Source organism: Nasonia vitripennis (genome assembly GCF_009193385.2).
Source record: "Nasonia vitripennis strain AsymCx chromosome 3 unlocalized genomic scaffold, Nvit_psr_1.1 chr3_random0008, whole genome shotgun sequence".
In the NCBI taxonomy this organism is placed as follows: domain Eukaryota; kingdom Metazoa; phylum Arthropoda; class Insecta; order Hymenoptera; family Pteromalidae; genus Nasonia; species Nasonia vitripennis.
In genome coordinates, this window is record NW_022279628.1 from 266,075 (window position 1) to 293,129 (window position 27,055).

The 27,055-nt window shown below is 38.5% G+C and overlaps 1 protein-coding gene across 4 annotated transcripts in view; it reads right to left on the reverse strand.

The window, feature by feature from the left end:
- LOC103316687 (S-phase kinase-associated protein 1) overlaps positions 1-24,149 on the reverse strand; it is a 67,033-nt gene extending 42,884 nt beyond the window's left edge. For 2 of the 4 annotated variants that reach the window (XM_031926998.2, XM_032601838.1), the window contains exon 1: positions 20,681-24,149. The gene's annotated coding sequence lies outside the window, so the exon portion shown is untranslated. Of the gene's footprint in view, positions 1-19,631; positions 19,857-20,213; positions 20,468-20,680 lie in introns of those variants that run through there. The other 2 variants (XM_032601839.1, XM_032601837.1) reach the window with 2 other exon arrangements.
- Between the last annotated feature and the right edge of the window lie 2,906 nt (positions 24,150-27,055).

Below are 27,055 nucleotides of genomic sequence, written 5' to 3' on the forward strand. Positions count from 1 at the left end.
GGATATCTTTCGTGTAGAGGTATTTGCTTGTCCGAGTTGTCTTTGTCCACGGGTTATCTGAGTAATTTGTACGAGTTGATCGAGTTGATTATAAGTTGTAAGAATTTATTAAGAATATACATTTCCGTCTGATAAGCCACGTGTCTCTATTATCCCGAACCGCCCTCTCTCCTTACCGTTTTTCGGGGCTGCATCTAGCCGAGCAAACCACGTGCGAAAGAGACTCTGGCGTTCACGAGAAGCGCCTGGCGCCACCGGGTTATTTTCCAAGCCCCGGGCGAGGGATTGCACCATAACTGGAGTAGCACGAAAACCCCAGTTACAACTTATATTAAATTATGTATCAAAAACCGCCTCGTACATTAGCAAGCAGATATATAGATATATTAAAACAATATTTTATTTATTGGACCTATAAATTTAGTTGAAGGAAGCTACATGCCAATGTATTGGCAGCGGTTTTATTGTTGTTGTTGCGCTCATTATTGCTACGATTATTGTTCAATTGCATATCTTTTGTATGGCATATATCAATTGTGTGGCCTATTTCATCGCAAAAATTTCAAAAACCCTTTTCTAATCTGCGTTTATCACACGCAGGTTGTAAATGTCCCTTTGACCCACAATAGTTACAAATGAAAAAAATTGCCTCTCTTTCTTTTTCGTTCGTGTTTGTTAGTTTTACGGTGGTGAAATTTAAATGCGCGAGTGATGCTGCTTGATTTTCTGTATTTTGATTTTTGTTGATATGCTCACTTTATTTACATTCGTACTCTATTGGGATTCTAATGGCTTCATCTAGCGACTTTGGATGATCACTGCGCACCTCATAATCGAGAGGTCGACGCAGTCCAAAAAGAAATTGTTGTATTGCCTCGGAGTTTGCATTACGCTTTTTGTATACTTTGCCATAATTATCGACACATAGGGCAAATTCGTGAATAGTTATTAAATTATTCAGTAATTTTTGCGTTCGAATTTCGTAGTTGCCCGCTTTCTCACCCGGCGATTGTGCAATAATCTTTAGTTGACACATAATTTAGTCCCCGAATCCGATATTGCAGTAACGCAATTTTAAATCTGACAAGAAATAATGTATAGAATTATAGTTTAATAACCGCGCTGCAAAGCTGTCTGTGTCTGCAGCTCTGCCTGATAACTTGCTGGCTAATGAAATAAAAATATATTTTTCAAAGTCAGGGCCAAAATTCGAACAAACTTGCCTGATCGACATGCAAAATATATTTCATTTTTTGAAAGACCCATCAAAACTCGGTATCAGATTCAGGGCCTGTGAAAGGGTCAAACCTCTCATGCGCTGATAATAGTGTGGACGCATCAAATGTAGTCTGTTCCGGGTTTATTGTATATTTTATGGGCGTTTTATTTTGCCTTGGGTCAAGTGTGTCGTTCATATATTGCGTGTTTTGCATGTTTGGTTTTTCCTGCATATTAAAAAAATTTAGTGCATTATATTGTGTATTTCACTGACTGTGTATGATCTGGGTAAGCAGCTGCTACTAAGGACGGTCGAGACGTAGCCGTCCAACGGATAAACGTCTTGCGGATCTAAGCGCGATATTATTTCTTGAATTAGCGGATCTTGTTCGCATATAAAATTTGGCAAGAAAAAAGCCATATTATACATTTGTTATTATTATTATATTTTTTTTATCCACAAGAAGAATGTGTAATGGAATTCGTACATGAGTGATGTATGTATTGCGTTTAAAATAGCGCGTGAAATGAATACTATTTCTTTTTGAAATACAGAGCGTTTTTTCTTTACTACTCGATTCATATTTACAAGAAAGCTTATTAATATTTACAATAGCCCCGTCCCGCAAAATCCCGTCCTTTGTACCCCGGGCACCAGGCGCTCGCCTACGAGCACCAAAGTCTCTCGACTCTTTCTGTCGTGGATTTTGCGATTACGGGGAAGCACGGCTAGATCAGCCTCGCAAGGCGGTATGGGAGAGGGGTAATTCAGAGATATTAAAATAAGCACACGTTGGGGAAATTGATACTTTATTATCTGAAATGCAACACTCTGACGCGACTTTATTTTTCACTTTATTTCTCACTCTTGAACCCGAACAAACACTCGCTTACACTTGATAGCCAGGTACTACAAGATAACCAGAGATAGCCAGGTAACCCGAAATAATCAAGACAGCCCCGACAAATTCAGACAACCTTCGGTTTCGCGTTACGACCGGGATAGACAACCACGCAAATTAGATATCTAGGCAACCGCAACACTGAACTCTCTAAATTATACGCCTCTCACACGTCCCGAGGTCCGAAACGCAACCTGCTCACTCACGCACTCACTATTTCTATGCATTCACTACAATTGACTTTTGCAACTAGGTGCAAATACTGCAGGCGCTACCTGATTGCTCTGAAACGCAGTCCTTGTTCGCGTCCGACGACTTACGGCCAGACTCGTATAATTTCTTAACTCTAACAATTTAATGCAGTTATGTGAATTCTACAAAGAAAACGATAGCCGACACAGTAGATAATCCAATAATTAGCGAAGACAGCCACGGGCGCGGAGTAACGCGCACTAGATTTTAGCGAGGATTAACCGGTCGAAATTTACCGATATCACCGAGACGTGGAGCTACGCACTCGCGAGGGAAGCCAGTTAGAGAACCAGAAATGACACCAACCTTTCGTCCTCAGAAGAAGTGGCTCGGAGGTGAACACCAGGAAGCACTCTGGTTCGTAGCTGGTACCGGGATTGCCAGGTGGAAGCTGCGTCCGCTCGGGCTCAGTCAGGGCAGGAGAGTGATTTGAGCTCTCAACGTTCGCCGCCGAGGCCCGCTGCCTCGCTGGAGCCACCGCGCCGGCGCTCAACCATTGGTCAGCGCTAGGCGGACCTGCTGTCTCGCTCGCTCCTCGTGCTCGCGGTCTCGCGCTCTGCTCGGCTCTCGGTTTCAGGGCGGCGCGTGCGCGTTACGACTTAGCTCCCGCAATCTAATGGAGTGAGAGCCCGCGAAGTTCCAATTCTCGCGACGGAAGACAGCCTAACGTTCGCAGATAATTATAGAGAAATGACGATAATTATGGGATTTCGAGACAGCAAATACGCCACTGATACCAGGGCCCTTGATTCGAGTGTGCGATTTACGTCTCAAGCACGAAAGGCATCCGTTAAATCCCCGACGCTTCGCGGATGACTGCAATACTGGTCCAGCTGCATCAGGCTCTAGTGCTGGCAGCCTCCACTACGGCATCGCCATCAACGCGCGGCGCTTTATGGTGCACGAGCCGCTGCTGGAACCTCCTGTTGAATCGCTGACCGCTGATTTCGTCGCGCCAACCTTGCCCGTCGTCTCCTCTCGTTCCTTCTCGACCTCTGCGAGAGCCGACGACGGTTGTTGTGCTGCTCGACCTTCTCGGGTGCCTCTCCATCTCTCGCGTTGTTGCCCGAAATGAATACCGATGCGATTAGCTCGTTCTCACAGACACACACTCTACCTCGGGACGCTCTGCCCTAACCTCGCCCGAGCACACTTGTCACATAGTGGAATTTTACCATGTTACAATAGATATTACAAATATAAAAGGATTTAAATAATATGTCCTGTTGACTCATCTGTTGTATTATAGACGTAAAGAAGCTTGATTGCTGTACACCCAACGGTAATAATTTTGAATGAAAAAACGGCCGCGCGATGTCTAATCAGGTTAGGTTAATTGATCAGCTAATGCGAGTAAACACTCTGCGCGGAGCGCGAGTGCTCGAGTTCTTTTCTTATCTTACGGCTTGCAACCGTTTCTATTATTCAGTTACATTGATAAGAATACAGAAAAGCTTTTGTAAGCTACAAATTAGACAAAATCGTAAATGAACAAAAGACAAAAATCAGTAAAAAAAAGTTGAAGATAAAAAATCGTAAACGAAGAAAAATTAAAAGCCCAAAGAATAGAACTGCGTGTGACGTCGAGAAGTGAGCATACAGAAAAATGTAGTATACTCTAAAAACGCAATTCGATTCCGAAAAGATAATGTAATACATTTAATTAATAATAATGGTGAATCACTAGATGAAAATACAACGAATTTATTGAAAAATAAAACTATTTATTGGGATAAAAATGTAGATAGTAATGAAATTGAGATAATGAACAAGGAAATTAACAAAATTTTTGTATTATGTTTAAATACAGCGGAATCAGCAATAACGGTTAAAACAAATTAATTTATTTAAATTATTAAGGACTATATGTTTGCAAAAGAATTATGCAATATTTAGTATACCGTGTAACGAAGTGCGAAATCAGGTAGATTCGCGCATCGTTGAAACGCGACGTTGCGCAAGCGCGAGGCAAGATTCGGGACCTCACGTATAAGTAGCGGTCCGTTGGACAGATAGATAGCTTCCGGCCATAAGTGCGAACGCGTCAGCTCTCGTGTGTGAGACTGACTGCATCGACGACCGATAGCGTGCAAAAGAGAGCGTGTGTGGGACCACGAAAAAAAGACGTCCCTGCCAACTTCTGCTTCCATAGGGAAGGACAACCTGGCCTGTTGATCAGTGACTGAACGAGAGGACGTCGGCTCCTGCGAGCGAGCTAACGACACCACCGGCGCAGAGTGTGTGTGAGTAGGTGGTGCGCGCCTATCGAGAACGGCGACAGCGAGTAAGTAGGGCTGAGCCCTTTCATCTGTATCGCGTCAGCAGTAGCAGCGGCTACAGCTTTGCGACTTGGTGCAGTATTCTCGTTCGCGCGCGTACGCTTCGCGAGATATTCTCCACTGCGACGTTGTACGTCGCAGCCGAGCAAATCGCGCGTTATTGTTTGCGCGGCAACCTCACTCGATGCGAGGAAGAAAAGGCGATCGGTTCCAGCGAGGCCCGCGTTTTCTCGGACGCGAGCTACGTACCAGGAATTCGTGGAATTCGCTGGCCGACGTACCCAAGGGGGGAGCTCGCCGGTTCAAGCTGGCGCGAGACAAGCAGCCAATCAGCGCGTCTCGCGCCTCGCGCGGCCAATCGGGCTACGTTATCAGCCGGGCCCGACGGCCGACGGCGAGACGCCGAGCGCGCGCGCGGCAGAGCGGCTCGGCAGTTCCTTTCCGAGCCCTGTCGATGACACTTCGACGTGACGAGAGCGCGCGAAAGTGAATTGCGAGAGAAGAGTGAGAGTGAGAGAGCAGCAGCGCCACGACCTGGACCACCGCCCCGAAGAAGAGATCCCTCCCCGAGACGACCGTCCAGCCGTTCAGCCAGAGGAAGGAAGCCGGAACGAGAGCCAGGCCTTTATCCCCAAGTCTGCAGAGAAAGAGAGAAAGAGAGAGAGAGAGAGAGAGAGAGAGAGAGAGAGAGAGAGAGAGAGAGAGAGAGAGAGAGAGAGAGAGGAAGCCGCGAGTGTGTGCGAGAAAGAGCGAGCGAGACGGGAGAGCGGTGTGCGGTGCGGGCGCACACCTCGACGTCATCCACGCGAAAGGGAGAGAGAAACGCAGCGCAGAAGAAACGCGGGAGAGTGTGTGAGTGAGAGAGAGAGAGATTAGATTAGATTAGATTAGATTAGATTAGATTTATTTGACGTACAATATGTTGTACGATAAATTGTATACAGCAGCAATAGTAGTACAGCAAAAATGTGTATTGTGAAAGTATGATAATGTGAAGATGGGTCAAGCGAGAGTGTGTGAGTGTGTGCGTTTGCGTGAGTGTGTACAGGCGTGTGTGTGTGCGTTTGAGTGAATGTGTACAAGCGAATTCAAGTGTTTGTGTTTTCAAGCTCAAGAAAGTGCTCTTTAGCTAGTCTCTTGAAACCTGAGACAGATGTAGTGTTACGAATGTGAGATGGCAGGTTGTTCCATAGGTATGAGGCGCTGATATGTAACGAGTTCCTCAGCGTCTCCGTCGCGAATGTCGGAATATCCAGAGGTATCACCTCCCCCCTAACAGGCCGAAGTGTCACGCGGAAGTCAAAGTATGCCAGTACGTATGATGGTACGGCTGTGTTAAACATTTTTCTTAGGAAACAAACAGTGAAATACTTCCTGCGTCCGGCAGTGGTTAGCCACTGCAACTCCCGCCTGTATGGGGAAATGTGCTCATCTCTTCTTACACCATAGATGTACCGAATTCCTGTATTCACGAGCCTCTGAAGTTTTAGGTCGAGTTCCTGCGTCAGGTCACAGTATACGAGGGAACAGTAGTCTATAAGAGGAAACAGGAGGGCCTGCACTAAGTGCTTGCGCAACCTGAGATTGGTGCTTTTCCTGAAAAAGTAAAGCCTGTACATTAGTGTGTGAGCACGCTTACACACTAATGTAATATGTTCCCTCCACGTAAGCTTAGAGTCGAGCACCAATCCCAGATTACGCACGGAAGATTCAAAGCTGACCTGGGCACCCCCTATGTTAATGAAAGTGTTAGCTGTTGAGGGTAATGCGTTTATGTAGTAGGGAGAGCCCAGGACAATTGCTTTAGTTTTAGCAACATTAAGTTTTAGCTTATTCTGTTCAGCCCAACCAGTAATCCTCTCAGCATTGGCACTCATCTTGTTTGATAAAGAATTGAGCTCTTCGAGGTGGCATTAACTGTAAATTTGCAAGTCATCCGCGTAGATGAGATGGAAAACATCGGTATATCAAGGCAGAAACCGATGTCATTGATGTACAATGCAAACAGCAGTGGACCCAGAACGGACCCCTGCGGGACGCCGATGTTGAAACGCCGAGGAGAAGAACGTTCGTTATTGTCACCAACGACGGCCTGCTCTCTACCAGAGAGGTAGGAGGCAAACCAGCGGATGACTTGCTTTGAGAAGCCGAAGGTGGATAGCTTTCTCAGGAGCCTGACGTGACACACAGTGTCAAACGCCTTGCTAAAGTCAAAGAGAAGGAGTAGTGTTACTTTCTTTTTGTTTATCCCAGCTCTGGCATCATCAGTTAGCTTAATTAGGCCAGACTGAGTGCAGTGACCAGTGCGGAAGCCTGTTTGAAGGTTATCTAGTAATAGCCTTGATTCAAGGTATTCTGAGACTTGCCTATGCACTAGCTACTCCAGAGCCTTGGAGAGAAAGCAGAGAAGTGAAATCGGACGGTAATCAGTCAGGGCTGTTGGTGAGCTGACTTTGTTGAGTGCGCGCACAAGTGACATTTTCCAGGCAGATGGGAAGCAGGGTTCGCTAAGGGACAGATTGAAAATATGACTTAGTAAGGGAGCAAGAACCGGCAAAGCTTTTGAGATGACAACCTGTGGGATGCCGTCGCTCCCCCTGGCCTGAGTGTCAAAGTGCGATACCGCAGCCAACACGTCCGATTCCGTTATAGGTTTGAATTCGAAATGTTCCGGGAGGTCAAGACTTTCCAGGGTAACAAGATAATCCTCAACAGCAGGAGCCAGCGGATCATTTGAGATCGCGCTGAAATGCGTGTTGAGTTCATCTGTGGTGAATCTAGATGGTAAGGGGGCCTTGGTGGCGGAAATTCCAAGTTTCTCCAGCTCTTTCCAGATCTCAGCAATATCAGTCTAGGTGGACAGGCGTGAATAGTAATAATTCAGCCTGGCCTCCTCGACTTGTTTGTGAGCATAGTCTCTAGCTAATCTGTAAACGCGTCGATCTGATTCGAGCCCGGAGTCCCTGAAACGCCTGTAAAGTCTATTGCTCTCGGATACAAGGCCACGAAGAGCCGCAGTGTACCACGGGTGACGTTGTCGTCCTGGAGTCACAGTCCACAATGGAGCGAGGTGGTCGATGGCGTTAGTGAGGTTAGCGTTGAGTAAAGATATGCAGTCGTCAAGTGATGAGGTGGTGAGAGATGACCAGTCACAGTCGCTAAGAAAGTCTCTCAGCTTCTCAGCGCTGATTCCTTTAAAGTTTCTGTATGAGTATGTATTTGGTACGTAGCGTGGAATTTGTACGTCGAGAGTGGCCGTGATAAGGTCGTGTCCGTTGATGAAAGGTGCATCTGTCTTCCAGTATGACTGCAGGCGATCCTGCTCGTCGATTAGGCACAGATCAAGCCAGGTGTCAGAACCCTGTTTATGGTGTGTGGCACCATAGGGAACGGACGAAAGGGAGTTCTCATCAATGAAGGCCCTGATGAAATTGGCATCTTCAGATTAGGATAGTTGGTCAGAGTTAAAGTCCCCCATTATAACCTTCGTGGAGTAGTTGTGCATGTGAGTTGTTAGTTCGTTAATAAAGTTAGAGCCTTGGAAAAAAGGAGCATGAGGTGGACGATACACAACCCCCACGAAGATGGGAGAAACTCCCTTGGCCGATATCTCACAAAAGAGGTATTCAGGCTTGCCTGGCTTGCCGGACCATTCACCGTCGGATGTTGAAATAACACTAACCGTCAGAGATTTGTGTATATAGAGGGCCACACCTCCACCGTTTCTGTTTCTGTCTCGTCTGTAGAGCAGGTAATCATCCAGCGAAGGGATGGATGTCACCTTCTCGCTTAGCCAGGTCTCAGTAACAGCTATTATGTGGAATAAAGAGCGAGTGGATAAAAAGAGCCTGATCATCTCAATGTGACCCGTGAGAGAGTTCGCATTAAAATGACAGACCCTTAGACCTTCAGACAGAGATACCTCAGAACCCGATGAAGACACGGCGGATGAGCTTGATGGCGGACGTGGTGGGATGAAATGTATGTGTGGCAGCTTCATTGTGGAGTGATGTTTACGGCGAGCGGGATCCGAGCTAAAAAATTATCCAGCTCGGCGTCGGTGGTAATGACGGTGGCACGCTCGTTGTCATCGTTGCAGCGGACGAACAGTCTCCCGTCCCTGACGAACGTTCGGCAGCCCTGCCTCCTCTTGGCTTCCAGCCTAGCCCGTGAACGCAGCTTGTGGACGTCGGTGGGGAGTAGCTCATTGATGTTTATGAGCCCTTGGTGGTCAGGGCTCAGAGCTTTGGCCTCCTCCATCACGGTTGCGTCCAGCTCGTTGGTGTGGAGCTTGCGTTTACGAGCTTTGGCAACGACGATTGCTCGTGCTAGTGCACTCGACGAGAGGGTGACGGCCAGTGGTGACAATCTGCCGTCACTCCTGGCGGTGTTCCGGGGTGCATCGAGCCTACCCATGACCCTGACGGATGCAATATCTCTCCGCAGGACCGTAGGGTCAAGTGCGTTTATGACTGCAAACGCGAGAAGATGCAGCGAGGTCTCACGGGTGTAGTGCAAGCCCGTGATCACAACAACACTATTTGAGGTCTGCTCCTGCCGTCGTTTGACCTCAGCCAGCTCACTGCGGAGGCTGCTAATTTCCGCAGCGCTGCTGCTGTTGTTGTGTCCTGCTGCAATGCTGGGCTCCTCGATGAGAGATCTTGGACTTGCGCCTGCAACTCGGTGATGGTGGACTCAGCATTAAGTATGCGAGTCTTGAGTGCAGGCAGCTCATCGAGGGCCTTTAGGCGCTTCTCCAGCGGGCTAAGACGTTGCTCAATTCTCGAGATCCTCTCCGACACGATGTTTTGTGTCTGGATGGCTTCCGCATGAGCATTGCGGATGTTATCGAGAGCTTCACGAATGTCCTTCAATGTAGCTTCGATGGTTGGTGGTGAGCGAGTTGGTGAAGTACTTCGTGAAGTGCTGGCTGATGGTGGTGCCGATCTCGTCTTCTTCATCCCCAGTTGTTTTGGGGTGGTCTTAGCCGCTGTTGTCGCAGTCACCCCCGCCGCCGATGTTGACCTGGGCCCCGCTTTGGCACCCTTGGCGTCCGCACAGGGAGGACAGGCTGCCTATCGTTTACCACGACTGTCTTGATGTTGATGGTGTTCAGACATTTGACGTGGTAATGGAGCTTGCAAAAAGCACACCTTTTCGGCTCCTTGTGCTGAATAGGCTGCTTACAGCTGCCGCATTGCCGAAAAGGCACTTCCCCGCTCTTTTCGCCGTTTTCACTCATTTTCGTCGATAACTTACTGGCAATCGGTAGAGCAGAAATTCGTGATGTGATGTTGAGTTATCGACGGAGTGGTAGAGTCGTTGTTAAAACTCTTACGGCTAGATGGAGCGTTAGTGTAAAGAGCGAGAAAGCACCGACCTCAAACAATGTGCAGACGCCTTAGAAGTTCTCCCTCGATGCGGTAGATGTCTCCTCGATGTTGATTAGGAGCGGAGAGAGACGCCGTGCGAGCGGGAAACCAAGCCAAGCCGAGCCGAGTAGATTTTGAGGTTAGAAGCCGTGCAGAAAGTTTGTGCAGAAAAGATGTTGAAAATAAATTGCAACCTTCAGCGATTTATATGTCGTCGTAAAGGTTGCAAAAAAGAGCGTGCAACAATCTACAACAAAAGAGGGCCCGAAGGCAAGAAGCGGCAGAAAAGCAGTGCGAAAGTAGGAGCAGAATGAAAAGCTGTCAAAGCGACTCACCAGAGAGAGAGAGAGAGAGAGAGAGAGAGAGAGAGAGAGAGAGAGAGAGAGAGAGAGAGAGAGAGAGAGAGAGAGAGAGAGAGAGTAGAGAGGGGGGAAAGCAGATAGCTACGCCGGCGTCGGTTCAGGCATCGCCGTGCCGGGACCGCTGGCGCGAGCTGTTGGTAAGCGCGCGGGGCTCGCGATTATACTTACGGGAGAGAGAGAGCGCGCCGGCCGCGTAGTTACTCGAGCGGGTTGCGCCGAGCCGAAATGCGGGTGTGTGTGTGTGAGAGAGAGAGAGAGAGAGAGAGAGAGAGAGAGAGAGCAGACGGGTCAGACTGCGCGACGTCAGAGGCGAGAGCTTCGAGGCGCGCGCATGTATATGAGAGTAGAGGTGTGACGGCGAGCCTTGCGTGGCTACTGTGCGTAGGCGGCTACGGCCATCACGTTTTAGGGAAGGGCTGGGCCAAATATACGTGCAATATAACTTAATAACTTGTGTGATTACTTCTTCCTTCTTTCCCCACGTTCTCCCAAACGTCGGCGATTACGCTAAATCCCGCGATTAATGAAAAATCTTGGCGCGTACGAGGCGTCAAGTGTTGCGCACCTGTACTGGGAGGCACAGCGTCGCACCACGCCGAGTCGACATTGAGGTGACTCGGCGCTCATTTGTAAAGAGACAATATCGGCCGCACAATATATAATTTTACTATTTTAATTTAATCGGGACTAGATTCATTTTCCCGAGTTGTTCTCTCCCGTTCCCTACATCCTCATCGCGAATAGCGCCGCCTCCGCGGGCGTTACAACGACTGGTTGTAACGCAAAACTGAGAAGCCGGCTCCGCACAGGAGAGTGCGGAGAGATAGCACACGTGCGAACACGACGGTTGCGAAGCAGCTCTCGCAGCGAGCTGCATTGCAACGCGGGTAAATCACAGGCGTTGAGAGAGTTCTCCACCGCACCGAGGAATTGTGATCCGGTCGGATATTGCCGAGTTTCCCCCGAAATCGAACTCCGTTACAATCGAAAGATATAAAAATAAAAAATATTAGTTGGGATGAAATCGAAGAAATCTTAAAAGATATTTTCAACAAGACAAATATTAAGGTTATAATTTGTTTAAATAATATAATTATATAGACATAGATAAAAGGGATAGAATATTTGAAATGTTACACGCGACTAAAATCGGGGGACACTGTCGTTAATAGAACGTATAATAGAATTAAGGATAAATATTATTGGGAAAATTTAAAAGTAGACATTCAGAAAAGGATACAAAGATGCGAGGAATGTCAAAGAAATAAGCTGAAAAGAATAAAAACTAAACAACCTATGATTATCACTGATACGCCATAAAAACATTCGATAAAATTTCTATGGACATAGTTGGACTGGTAAATGTAACTAAAAATAACAATAAATATATTTTATCTATACAAGATCAATTAATAAAATTTATAGTAATTGTATCTTTGCCTGATCAAACGGCGGAATCAGTAGCAGATGATCTAATAAAGAAATTCATATGCATTTTCGGATCACCTAAACTTGTACTCACGGATAGAGGAGCAAATTTTACAAGCAAATTAATAAAACAAATAGCTCGAAGATTTAAATTTAAGAAAGTAGAAACCACGGCATTTTTACCTCAATCTAACGGCTTCTTAGAAATAGCACATCATCCGCTATGCCAATATCTAAAGAACTTTTCTTCAAAGAAAATGGAGTGGGACAAATTACTTGAATTCGCTCAATTTAATTATAATACTAGTGTCCACACTAGTCATAAATTTACATCGCATGAACTAGTTTTTGGTTATCCAGCTAGACTTCCATCTAGCGAACCATTAAAGAAAAACGAACAATTGCCTACTTTTAATGGTTATTTGGAAAATTTAGTAGCGAAATTACAAGAAATTACAGTGATTGCTAGGAAAAATTTGATCAATTCAAAAATGAAATCAAAAGAATATTATGATCGGTACGTAAATCCAATAGAACTAAAAATTGGCGAAAAAGTATGGCTAATCAAAGAACCAAAACCAGGTAAATTTGAAAGAATCATAACCTGGGGTCATATGAAATAATAAAAGTAAATGAAAATAGTAACGTAATTATAAATTACAATGGGAAACCAAAAATAGTTCATGTAAATAAATTAGGCCGTTGCCATACATGATTCTAAAATATTTTTCTTTCTAGGAAACTTGGACACAATGATTCCTGAAATTATTTTAATTTTTGCAATTCTTAAAACAAGTCAAGCTATAGTAGGATTCGATTGCGGGGCATCTGGTTCAATCATCACCACGTACTCTCTACTTGATTCGGGGGAGTACGATTTCCATCAAGAAGATGTAAACGCAACCAACGCCACCATACAACTACTACAACTGGCAGAATTTAGAAAAGTAAGAGCAATACAATGTAAAATAGAAATTGAGCGTACGGTATATCATTGCGGAATGTATGTGTAATCATATATGTGCGGTAGAACAAGGCGTACAAGAATATATTTATGACATAAGCTATGAAAATTGCAAATCAATACATGAAACAGGAATATTCAAATATGACGATTTTCACACTATAGCTAATTTGAAAGTAAACTCAACCAAATCAGCAGGAATTGAATTGGCGGGAAGTATTAAAGAAAATAAATGCACAGGTGCAGCATATTCTGATAGTTTTGGTTCATGGAGTGATGTTTTAGTACCGGGACTTATAAAAATTACACTTTTAGAAGAATATGCAGATGTAAGCTTAGATAATGATAAAATAAGATTAAGTTTAGGGACAGTATGTAAATTCTCGGAGCAGCATTGTATCGATATACAAGCTAGCCATACATTTTGGTCAGTAATTGTAACGGTTTAACTTTCCCCAAGAGACTGGATAGTCAGTCGGTTCCAGGGTTAGGATAGGGGAAAGGAGCAAAAAAGAGTCTATTTTTATATTTTCAATAATAACAAAAAATATATTTCTTAATTAAACAATAGCATTTGAAATCAGTTGTTAAATCCCGGCTGAAACAGAAATCAATTATGCGTCTTGTTAAAAATACTTCGCCTTTACAAGTAGAATTGTTTAAACTAACGCGGTTAACAATTTACAAGAACATATACGCCCCTATTGCAAAATCTCACGTGAGATCTTACATGAGATCTCACCTGAGATTTCACCTGAGATCTCACCTGAGATTTCACCTGAGATCTCACCTGAGATTTCACCTGAGATCTCATGCCAAAATCTCATCTGTTATTTTGGTCCGGAAGCTGCAGGATCCTTTTATTTATTCAAAAATGAGTTTTTTAATATTGGTAGTCGCCTATAAGGAGGAGCTTCCCCCCAAATAAGTTCAAAAAAGTAGGTTTCAAAGCATTTTAGACATTTTTTCGATTTTTAAAAATATCTCATCTAAAATCTCACCTGAGATCTCAGATGAGACATTTTTTTAAATCGAGAAAACGAAAAAACATCTTAAATGTATCGAAACCTAGTTTTTTTAACTCCTCTGAGTAGGAGCACCTACTTATAGGCGACTTCCAATATTAAAACCCTTATTTTTTATTACATAAGAGGATCCAGCAGCTTCCGGACCAAAATTACAGATGAGATTTTGGCGTGAGATCTCAGGTGAGATCTTATGTAAGATCTTGCGTGAAATTTTGCAATAGGGCGTATATGTTCTTGTAAATGGTTAACCGCGTTAGTTTACACAATTCTACTTGTAAAGACGAAGTATTTTTAACAAGACGCATAATTGATTTCTGTTTCAGTCGGGATTTAACAACTGATTCCAAATGCTATTGTTTAATTAAGAAATATATTTTTTGTTATTATTGAAAATATAAAAACAGACTCTTTTTTGCTCCTTTCCCCTATCCTGATCCTGGAACCGACTGACTATCCAGTCTCTTGGGGAAATTTAAACCGTTACAATTTAATAATAAGAATGTAAATAAAATTCTAGAGTATTTATATAAGTTTACAATAAATCAAACAATAATAATAATAATAATACAAGTAAAAACAACTACTTCAAAATTTAATTAGATTATTCTAGAATTTTATGAAGATTAAAGAATGTTACTGAGAACTTAATAATTCAAATTGTTTGTTGATCTGTTATCTAATTAAGTTACTATTGTACCAATAGGCAACCAGCTTGTTGGGGGGATGTTACGTCCTGCGACGTATTGCAGTTAAGCAATATTGCGAAGCCGAAAACTCAAAATCGATGAGACAGAATGATATGTAGAACAGCGAAATTGATGAGTATACTCTGTATACTCTGCGCGATCAGTTGTGTTCGTACACTCAACCTGGACTCTTTGGACGACGCTCCTATCCAACGCTACTAAAGAGCTACCAGTCTTAAGCCGCGATTTCGGTCTTTATAGAAAACTTTGCCTTGAATAAATCATGAGAATCAGCCAACTACAAGTGTCCTTCATTCGAATACACCCATCCTGTATTAGCCTGACTACAGCACAGCAGCAGCAATTCAGCCCAAGCAGTGAAACTCCGCCTGACCACCGTACTATAGCAGAGGTTCCAGCCCAAGCGGTTAAACGCAAGTAAGTAAGGATAAATAAATAAAAGATCGAATTTGCGACATAACAATAAAGTATCCTTCTAAGTGTGGCTGATACTGATTGAACTTATTTTACACGATTTTTTGTGGCAGTGAAGCGAATTTAACTAAGCTGTGTTTCCACTAACGCCAGATTTATTGACGGGCCCTTTTCTATTAGGCACAGGACTCTCGACTAGTAATTGAAGAGGTGTACTGTTGAATTCTGTACAGAGTTTGAGTGTTTTCGACGCACTCAAAAAGCGATGCTCACGAACTCACAGCCCTCGTATTCGATCACCAGGTACAGCCAGTGACAGTAGCTTGACTGGCGTAAAAAGGCACTGTGTGGATCGGCTCCAGGATTTTTAATGACTCGGTGCCAATGCAAGCCGTTGAGAAATTGAGATGAAAAAAATTGCGGTAGTCCAATCAGCATTCGCCACACCAAGGATTGACGCGTACGCTTTGCAGTCGTAGTTGGCGGGCGGAGTGCTGACGCAGAGCTCAGAGTACTCGCTCCGATTTTCGGCGCGCAGCGTGTGTTGCAATATAGTTGGTTCGTCTCGATCGGTAGTAAATACATTGTCTGTGTGATTGCGTGGCTGCGGTCACACAGGCGTCATTTGTATTCGTATATAAATAGATGCATATATATATATATATATATATATATATATATATATATATATATATATATATATATATATATATATATATATATTTTTTTTTTTTTTTTCATATGTACTCATACATACTCACTCATAACCTATCCACACACGCACACACACATATATATAATTTGAACATAACACATTACATAATTATTTGAAGACAGTATTAATTATAATAACAAAATATAACAATGAAATAATATTAATTAAACATTTTTTGTTTTCTTTTAGAGAAAACTTTGTAATAGTAAAATTTTCAACTTTATCAAAACACGTTAGAAACATGTTTCAAAGTGTTTGGAGTTCAAACACGTATTTTCAGAAAATGGTTTTATGGATGTGCGTGCGTGTGTGTGTGTGCCGTAATATTTCTGCAACAACTTCGTCAATATCAATAAAATTTGACATTCATATCTATTATTAGATTCTGAATTCGGGAAAAACAGTTATTTTTCATTTTTAAAACTATTTTACTTTTTATGGCCACTTTTTGATTTATGAAAAACACTATTTTGCATTTTTTTTTATCATTTCATTGTTACAAATAAGTCAGCTATAATGTATTAAAAAAAAATAAAATTACCTACTTTTTCTCGTTTTGTTCACGCGATCTACCGCTCTGTTCAGCAGATAAAATGAAAAAAGTGATTTTCTTTTTAATGTATATCTCTGATACTTAACATCATAATCCTACGAAAAAAATCACGTTGATGGGTCACGTGTCAAACTATGTCCCTTTATAATTTTAAGTAATTTGACCACTTATTTTTTCAGTAATAAATCGAAAACTGAAAAAAATGAGTTTATTGTGTGCCCCGATTACGGACGTAAAAAGGCCTTATTACACTTGAGATTTTGGGAAAAGGTAGATATTTTATGTTATTTGGCTAAGTTTATTGCGCAACTTTTAAACCCCTATGGTTCTTAAAATATCAAGGTTTGAATTTTTTTGTGAAAGTTTTTGGATTCCTCATATCTCTAAAACAATGTAGTCAAATGCTTCAAAATTTTATTGGTGATTAACTATAAAAAAAAGCTATCTGATATTGAAATTTTACACGATTTCGTTGATCGGTTCTCAAGTAAAGAGCTGAAATGTTAAAACCGATTTTTCTTACTCATTCTTTGGGATAAGGGTTATTTAAATTAAACCATACCTTTAAGCGCGGCTTAGCTGGCATTTAACAAAAATTTATTTGTAAACATTTAAAAATCATAAATTTACTGTTTATTGAAACAATATTTTATTTATAAATTTAGTTGGAAGAAGCTACGTGACAATGAATTGGCAGCAGTTTTTTTATTTACATTTATAATTTAATGTAAATTGGAGGATTATAACAATCAGAACATTTATATTCTGTACTAAATTGTTGTATATAATACAATATTAACTTTTATATTAAATAATAACAATATCTTAAATCCCTAGCGAAAAAGAAAAATGAAAACAACTGAAGAAAACAGTTATGAACTGCAGATGAGAGCAGAAAAATGTCGGAATCAAGATACAGACAACAGTAATCTTCTGTTGTTTTTAGTTTTATTTAGTTTGCAAGAGTTTTCTTTAGTTGGCTACAATTTTTTTTCTGGTATAAAATTTTACGATTTTGTAAATGAATAAAAAAATGAATGCAAAAGACAATAACTATTAATGAGTGGAGATAACAGTTTTTTCATAGTTTTAAACAGTTTTCTTCATTTCATTATTGTTGTTTTCTAAATTCACTCGTTTTTTTCCCAATCAAAACAGATTACTAATGATTTTTCTAAACTTTTCAAAAACACGTCTTTAATAACATAATAGCATGAATACATACAGCATTCGTCATTTTATATTCACAAATACATAACTTTAAACAAAAAGCACATCTGTAAAAATAATTATTTGCAGCATCCCTTTTATCTGGACCGAATATGTAGATTACATATTGTTCAAATAAATTTTTATTTAACACTTAAGAAAAATTTTATGTAAATTACATTATTGAAAAACAAAAATATTGGAGCTCACAGCCAGAGTTTTCGTGTTATCATCCTGATGGTAACACCAGTACTGGCTCTCATTATGTGAAATTTATAAATTATACTTATTTTAAACAACTTATAATAAATATATTAAAGATTACAAATCATGAATGATTATCACCTGATTATCACCTGATTATCATTAACATTTTATCTCACATAAACGCATATTTATAATTATCAGCTTTATTAAAAATACTGAGCTGAAATCACCTGATAATCAGCTGACGTTATGGCATGATTATCAGCTGATTATCAGTTGATTGTCATCTGATTTTTTTCAGTAGGGTAGAAACTTCTGTTTGGTATTAACTATATTGACTTTTCTTGTTATTTTTCATATTAAAATCTATTAATTCCTGTTGATTCTAATCGAGTTTAATCGAGTCCTTATACAAAAAATGGTATTCAGAATTAGCATAGAATTTGTTGATAATTTAATTGATCCCGATTGATCCTAATTGACTATTTTTAGCAGGGTAATGATATCATTGAGCACGCTGGTCATTGGCACCGCAGAATTGTACTCCACAGTTGTTTTTTCATTTAAATTACTTGTTGAATTATCTTTATGGACAATACTGGTCAAAGCTACGTTTCCACCATCAATATCAGCTTAATCATTGTCTGGAGTACCAGTGAAACTTTTGATTTAATCTCACATTGATTTTCAAATTCAATATTAGACTTGATGTTTTTGGTACAGTTTTAAAACTGTTATACTTGTGGGTTCATTTATTGGAGGAATATATTCATATCAGCTACTACCTTTACACACGCAATTTCATTGTTTTCAGTTATTTTTTTACAGATTTTCTCAGACTGCACGCTTTTCCTTGTTCAAAATGCTCGAACTCTCCATTTAATGCATATTGACGCTCTAATGATTTCACTCATTTTGTCTAATAAAATATTAAAAAATTACTTTTTACATACAACTGAAATACGCACATGTTTAAGGTTATGAGAAATTCCTAGTTACAATCTATATCAGACACACGCTTGACTTCAGTAAGAGTGCAGGCACTGGTAACAGCCGTAAGGCTCTATTCCAGAGCAGATGACCCTACTCACTTTTTCTTATGCAAATAAGGTTACCTGATAAGGGCGATACGTGTTACCATATTACACATTGCTAAGATGCCTGAAGTTTTTCTATAATTCCCCCTGATCAGGGCCTTATGTTTCGCTCCAACAACCAGCAACCAGATTGTAATTTCTGATCGGGCAGTTTTATATATGTCAAGCACCAAGCATTAAAGTTCAGCTGGTGAGATAAGATCACCTGACTAGTGGTTATGAAAAGAAAGGTTACAATTTTCAAAAATATTATTTTAATACACACTTGCTGTCCCGTCGTCTTATAGTTGTTTTAAATTAATAAAATTTATAAAATTTACATAATGAGGGCCAATACGGTTTTACCAACCAGATGATATTACCAAAATACTGGCTGTGAGCTACAAAATATTTATTTATTTATATTTAAAAAAATTTTTGTTTAAATCAAATTATTAAAAAATAAAAATTTTGTAGCTCACAGCCAGTGTTTTGGTGTTATCATGCGGATGGTAAAACCATATTGGCCCTCATTATGTGAATCAGCTGATTATAATTAGCATTTTATCTCATATAAACACATATTTGTAACTATCAGCTTAAATAAAAATATTAAGCTGATATCACCTGATAATCAGCTGACGTTTTGACACGATTATGAGCAGATTATCAGCTAATAATCAGCTGATTGTCATCTGCTTTTTTTCAGTCGGGATGACTTTTTAAAACAATTCGAAAATTATACTTTTAGCCCACAAGTCCATGACTGCCAAACTACGGGACAAAAGTCCATTATTGGTTTTTTTGCAAAGTATTTACTGAAGTCAGATGGATTATTTGTTTTTCCAAGATAACCTTTGGAATGTTTGGAAATAGATTAAAAGTCATTATTTTGTTATTAATAAAGAAAACCACGTCCCAAAGGCCACAAGTTGAAAAACTCACTTTATAATGAACTTGTGTAATTATGTAGGGTAAATAAATCTGAAAACCACACTTATGCACTTATTTCTTGGGTGTATCATAGCTTGAGAGCAATGCTTTAGGAACTCCCGACACTTTTACATGAAAAGGGCCTATTTGAAGATATAATATCCTGTTATCTCGATTTTCGCGACAAGTGGACTTATCTTATTTTATTTATTAGCCACAGATATTTTATGTTCGTTTTAACTGAGAAATATATTTTAATAAGAGACTGTCTTGGCGCATGTCAGCGCATACACGAAATAAAAGCGCATATGCAAAATAAATATTTCGCATACGCTACACCGGAAAATGTTTCGCGTACGCTACATATATTTTAACAGGTGCGATTAAAACTTATATTATATTAGGTATACCTTAAGAACTTTGCGTGTGCTAGAAAAAGAGCGTAGGTATACTTAGTAGCACAAAAATCAAGATCTGTACGTAATGTATAAGCGAAAAGAAGTAGAGGTTAGGTTCTATTATTTTGACTTGTGTGAACAGAGAGTGATAATTGCTTTAGCACAATGGTAGATGTGCGGACACTTTTATACATACACCGTGACTTATGTTTATATATCTTCACTTAAGCAATTGTGTAATATTAGTTCGATTAGGTGTAATACAACTTCGAAGACCAAAATTCTAAATGAGCATTCACTACTTCAGACTTCAGACTCTTTAGTACCGGGCAATGAAGAGCACTTTTGAATCTACTTAAAACACGCAGCTTCTCTACCAAGATATATGACACATAAACATTTTTTTATGTTTCACTGTATATCTGTATATATTATACAATTTAGTGATTTTTAAAACACGGTGTAAGAATAAAAGTGTTCGCACAACTATCATTGTGCTAAAGCAATAATCACTCTGTCCCACACATTTAATCACAAGTCAGATATATATAGCGTACGCGAAATATTTATTTCGCGTACGCGCCGACGAACGCCGAGACAGTCTTTTTTAATAAACATGTACTAAAATTACATTGAGCATAAGTAAAAAATATTTTTTCTTACTGTTATCAGTAATTATTGTTGTTGAATGAAGGCAAAAGTATCTATTGATTGTAGAAAAAATAAATTGTAGATAAAGTTAATAAATTGCTATACGAATATCTTCATTTAAATGAAAAATTCTGATTCTAATCCTAATACTGTTATGTGCATAATATTTATACGTGGATTATAGTATTGTAATAGTATAATAGCAACGAATATAGACTTCCTATAGAAGAACGGTTCTGTGTTAAGATGGGGGGACGAAAGCTTGGGTAACAGGCCGTTAGTTCTGTTACCCAACCGCTCAGCGGCGCCACCTATGAGTTTCCTTCAGCTTGTCGCGCATATGAGCACGCACCAGCAGACGATTCATCATTCACGCAGTATATTATGTAAAATATACTTTTTAACAATAATGAAAATAAATAAATGATAAGAAAATGATTAATGAGTGTGTAAGGAGGCTCTACAAAAGTATTGCTTGTGACAACCATATTTTTCTGATTAGGAAAAAAGCCGCGTAAACAGCGCGAAGAGAGCTTTGCCGCAGTCTCTGTGTTTGTTAGTCATTCTTGTTCACAGTCTACAGAGTTCTTTTGCAACAAATAGCGTTAAATAATAGTAGTAAATAGGGAAGTACATCGTTCTAGTTTCGTGAGATTTTTCAGATAGGTTTATTGTGTTTAGCGAAGAAGATTTCGTGGTCAGCATGTCGTCTCCACGTGCACTTTGTGTCTACACCGATTGTGGAACATCAAAGGCAAAAAATCCTGATTTGACCTTTCACAGATTTCCGCGTGATGAGATACGATAAATCTGTTTGTCATGGGTGTTGTTAGAGTTAATAAATGTGAAAATTCAGTAATCGGAGGTTATAAAAACATCCCAAATTCATGAAAATCTTTATACACCCTGGTAAAAATAACTCATTAAATCCGATTTAGAAGAATATAATCAGTTCTAATTGTAAATCTTAATCGGAAATTTATCTATATAAAACGATTGATCCTATTAAATCCTATATATCCTATATACCAGGGCATCAGTAAAAGTTTCAGATGTAGCTAAATTAAAAGAAAATTGCGGAAATAAACAAATAATTTGAGTTCCTTCAAGGTAAAAAGTCGATAAAATCTTTGTAAACATTTATAACGACAAATTTTTTTTTACCAAAAATAGTGATGGTTTTGGATTTTTATTTTTAACTTATTAATTTTTGGTTTTGATGAGCAAGTGAGATTTTATTTAGATGTAATTTTTTTAAATTCATTATCACGTTTGATTAAGCAGGTAATTAAGATTGCATTGAATTGATTTTTACGTTTTGTATGATGCATGTGACGATGACTTTTGTAAGAATATTTTGTTTCTTCATCAATAGTTCATACTCGTTTGTCTTTTCACGTTTTACTGAATTATTTATTGTATTTTTATTATAATAATCATTTATAATTTCTAATCATTAAAAAATTGCACAGTCGGCTTATTTTAATTATTCATGATCTCTGCAAATATTGAGCAACATACTATATTTAAAATCTTATTCTACAACTGTTCATACACAAAGTTGTACGAGCAATTGTTTATTGATATATACATAAATATCTATATATTCATGTATTCTCTTTTTATATTAGTATTTTTTGGAAAATATTCAAGTACAAACAAAATTTATTTTGTATCCCATACAACCCTTTTGTAAATTTAAACTAAATAAATTACACAACTATTTTTCAACCCTGGCAGTAATTTCACAATTTTCGTTGGCGAATATGTTAATAAAATGGGGTTGTTTTACTGAACAGGAACAATCTAATTTAATTTAATATTAACTTGTGATTATGCTAACTTATGCAAAATATAGATGCTTACATACTTAGTTTTTTTTTTTTTTTTTGTCAATAATTAAATAAGCAGTCTTACGTTTCAACTTTGAAAATTCCCCATGTATTGCTCAACTAATGCGGAGCATTTCTACCAAGGAATTGATTTTATCCAATATATAATATATAATTTGTTAATTTTTTGAAGAAAAAGTAATTAAATAAATGGTTAGTGAAACAACTTCTATTATTTTTTTCTACAGTCGCGATTATTTTATAATCTAACGTAAAATAACGTAGAGATTATGTACCCAATGTGAATTGCCGTCTAGCATGGATTATTTTTAGCTTGTAGCTCTGTATATCTAGTTTTTAACCAGCCGAAATTTATAGACGTTCCGAATGGATTCTACGAAAAAGCAACGCAAGTTTGGTAGATTTGACTAAGCAGCAGTTAGACAACAAGCGTATCTGTTCATCACATTTCGCAGATGATAATGTGATGAATACTAATAAAGCAGGTACGAGAAAACTTAAGACTTCTGCAACCCCAAAAGCATTTGTGTTATGTACAGTTCCAGAAGGCTCTCAAAACATAAATGAACATGTTACTCATGAAATCGATGAACCAATTGATGATAGTTTACTTGATGATACTTTATTAAATTCAGATTTGTCACAATTAGTTAATGGAGAGCCAAGATTGATCGATTTAAATGAGCCAACATGTTCGTTCAACTATACGCGCTTCTTCTTCGACAAATGCACGCGAAGTATAATTCAAGTATAATTAATAACAGCAAACTGTTCCAAAATCAAACTTCAACTCATGCTTATATGAATTCAAAACAAAAGTTAGAAGAAGAAGTCACTAACTTAAAAAAAACAATTACTTCAAATAGACGAAAACTGCAAGAAATCTGTAAAATTAGTACAAATAGCCGCTAAAGCTCAACTAAAAAACATAAATATAAAATCGTAAATTACCAAAAAGTTTTGAAAAGTAAAAACAAAAAAATCGTTAATTTAAGTAAAACAATCGAAAAAAATAATGAAACTTTAGATTTTATTGAACAATTTGAAAAATTAAATGAAAAACAATTAAACCTTTTTAAAATGCAGACTAATCATATCAAAAAACGTAAATGGACAGACAAGGAAAAACAATTTGCTTTACAGTTGTTTTATACATCTCCTAAAGCTTATTGTTTTTTACGTAAATAATAGAATTTTGCTCTCCCTTGCGTAACAAATATTAGGAAATGGGTTAATGAAATAGATTTAGCTACGGGAAAATCTGAAAATTTATCTAAATTGTTAAAAGCTGACGCGATGTCTTCAAAAGAACGCGAATGTGATTTAATGTGGGATGAGATGAGCATCAAAAAACGCTTAGATTACAATTCTAAAAAAGTTTATGTTGAGGGATTTACATATTTAGCTGAACACGGCCGAAGCGTGCAGGCGGGTAATCATGTTTTAGTTTTCATGTTTTCATGCAGTATAATTGGAGACAACCTGTCGCTTACTATGTTTCACATAACGCCGTTTGTGGTACTCAACTCAGTAAAATTATTTTGGATATTTTAGATTATGTAGAAGAAACCGGTTTTAAAGTAAAATCCATGGTTTGCGATGGGGGTTCTCCAAATCGAACTGCAGATAATACTTTAAAAATTAAGAAAGATAAACCTTACATTGAGCGATATGAACGTAAAATTTTCTTTAACTACGATGCTCCTCACCTACTTAAATGCCTCCGTAATAATTTTAGGCTTCATCAAATGACCATTGCGAGTAACAAAGTATCTTGGGACGTTTTAAAAGAATTGTACGCTAAAGAAGAAAATTGAATTTCTAAATCGGCACCTAAATTAACTATGAAACATCTCGAACGTAGTGCTTTGAAGTAATGAATGTTAGCTTAGCGGCTCAAATTTTCACTAACATAGTTTCATCTGCTATATTAACTGCTTCTTTTGTAACTAGGGACAAATTAAATAATCCACACAGTATAGCCACGGGTGATTTTATTAAAAAAGTTAATGATCTTTTCAATTGCTTAAACAATAGAAGCCCTAAAGACAAAAATCCTTTGCGCCGACCTTTATCCGATCACAATCCACAGGTTGTAGATTATTTAAAAAATAGTTTAGAGTGGATCAAAAGTACTTTAATATTGATGGGACATGCAAATCGCATTGACAACGTATAGTAGCTTTTTTTGTGAGAGTGCACATTTTTTATGAATTAAAATGGATTAATTGGCGTGCACGTGATGCAAAATGTCAAAAACGTGCTGTTGCTGGTGAGAAACCGAATGCCAAATTACAGAAATTAAGCCATCGATAAGCACAGTTCGAGTATATAAAAATAAATTTTTCAATCAAATTCTACAGTCATTTTTAGCAACAAATTTTATGTCTCGAAGATAATCAAAGTGCTTATTTGCTTATTGTGTCGTCTCAGCCAATTATTACTTTATACTTTATATTTTATTTTATTCACCGAGGAATTCTTATAAATTGTCGATAAACGGTAGTAATTTTTTAAATAGAATAAGCACTGGTTTTTATTTAAAATTATTTTTGTTTACAACTTTTAATCACTCATCAATATAAAATCATTTGTATTTAATTGCATGCACATAATAAATATTTTAACTCATTAATTAAATAATAGTATGTTTTGATTTTTCATATTCTTTTCTTTTCTTTAATTAATTAAATATTTGTAAATACCTTCATTAACAGCAGTTGCATGAGTGTTGATCGATAGTTGCATGAAATGTAAATAATTTATGCGTATCATCATCGCTATTCTTACACCTATGCTTTCCTTTTATCCTAACCTGTTCCTAATGGAAGAAAACTTAGCCACCTTCCTGATTTGTTTCCATCGAATAATATTAGTTTGATTGTTTTTAATTACATAAACAAACTAATATTAACTAAGAACAAGTATCCCGATTTATTATTTTTACGCACATTGTAGCGAAAATTAAATTCTAAGTATTACGTAAAAATTAAAGTATCACGATTTTTATAGTGCGTCATATATAATATTTATTTATTATTTACATCTAAGCTGCTATTATTTAATTTTATAACATTCATATAGCAAGGACATTGATATTCGGCTGAGTTGACCGCAAGCTTAAAATTTGAATGGCGCCGTGAAAGTTAGAGAGACAGCACGATAGAAATTGATGGCTGTCGCCATCTCGCGGAGCGTACCGAACTACCGCTTTCTGTCCCCTCGCCGCTATACGAACCGTTCTTCTATAGGAAGTCTATATTCGTTGATAATAGTAATATTATTATTTATAGATTATAGAATTTTATAGTATAGACCCGTTAAGGCCGTGCCACAAGAACTGTCGGCTGTCGTACAGGTCGTACCACATGTTGTAGGTGTGTCGTGGCAGGTTATTTTTTTTTGTAGGTTGGTAACAGAGGTAAAATCCGTTCCGCAGTCCCGGCCATCGTGCCAGACATGGAACAAAAATAGCGCCTCGTTTTGCGACAGCAACAGGTGTAGTGCAAAATTGCATTACCGCGAAATTTATTTTTTGTCCAGGTAGCTCTAATCTTCGATGCCAATACCGGGGAAATTCTTCAAAGCCGTTTTTTTAATCTTTGAAATAACTAAATATACTTTACTCCGAGGATTAATAATAAAACCCACGATTATATATACACACGAATTTTTAGTTGCAGTAAAATGACTTGGGAGCAAAATAGACTTATACTAACTTAGAGCAGCAACCCGAATGAAATCAATTTTTTCGTCAAATTTTTCGTCTCGAAGTGTTATTAATTACCTGCTTGCGCTGCTTATAAAACATACCGGGGTCTAAGATATTATTATGCTAATTCGCACACGCTATGTCAAAAAATACGATCCGATATATGTGCGAGAATGTAATTTTATTTCTGTGCGGTTTTTTCACACTTGCCTGGCACAACTATTTACATAAGCGCTGTAAAGAAAGCTGCAGAATTTTTGTAGTAGTCTGTAGAAAAATTCTGCGGAAAGCATGCATGCCATGGCTGTAGCTATGGATGCAGATTCAGCTGCATATTTTTTAAAGAGAAAGCAGTGGGTGCATACGTTAAATAGCGATCTTGTTACAATCAAACCAATATTACGATAATTTTAAATTTTACATGAATATTTATCTTTAATTATTATATTTTGAGGTCTACTCAAACTTTTTTATAATAAAACTCGTTGGTTTTTTAGATAATAATATTGCAGTTTTTATGTGCACATTATAGTTGTGTATATATATGAACTGTTATCCTCTGCTTGTATATCAAAGAACATCCTTAGAAATACATAATGTGAATTAAACTTACGTGTTAAACAATTTCTCAATGATTAAAAGAGCAAAATATTCGAATTCTAAATCGAGTATGCACGCGCGAGGACTGCAATTGGAAATCAGCTCTAGTTGCAGTGGAGATATAACCGAGGATCTGAGGTTCGACAAAGTTACAGATCATGACAACGATAATTATGTAGACGAAGATCTTAATTTTGACAAAGTTATCGGTCATGACAAGGA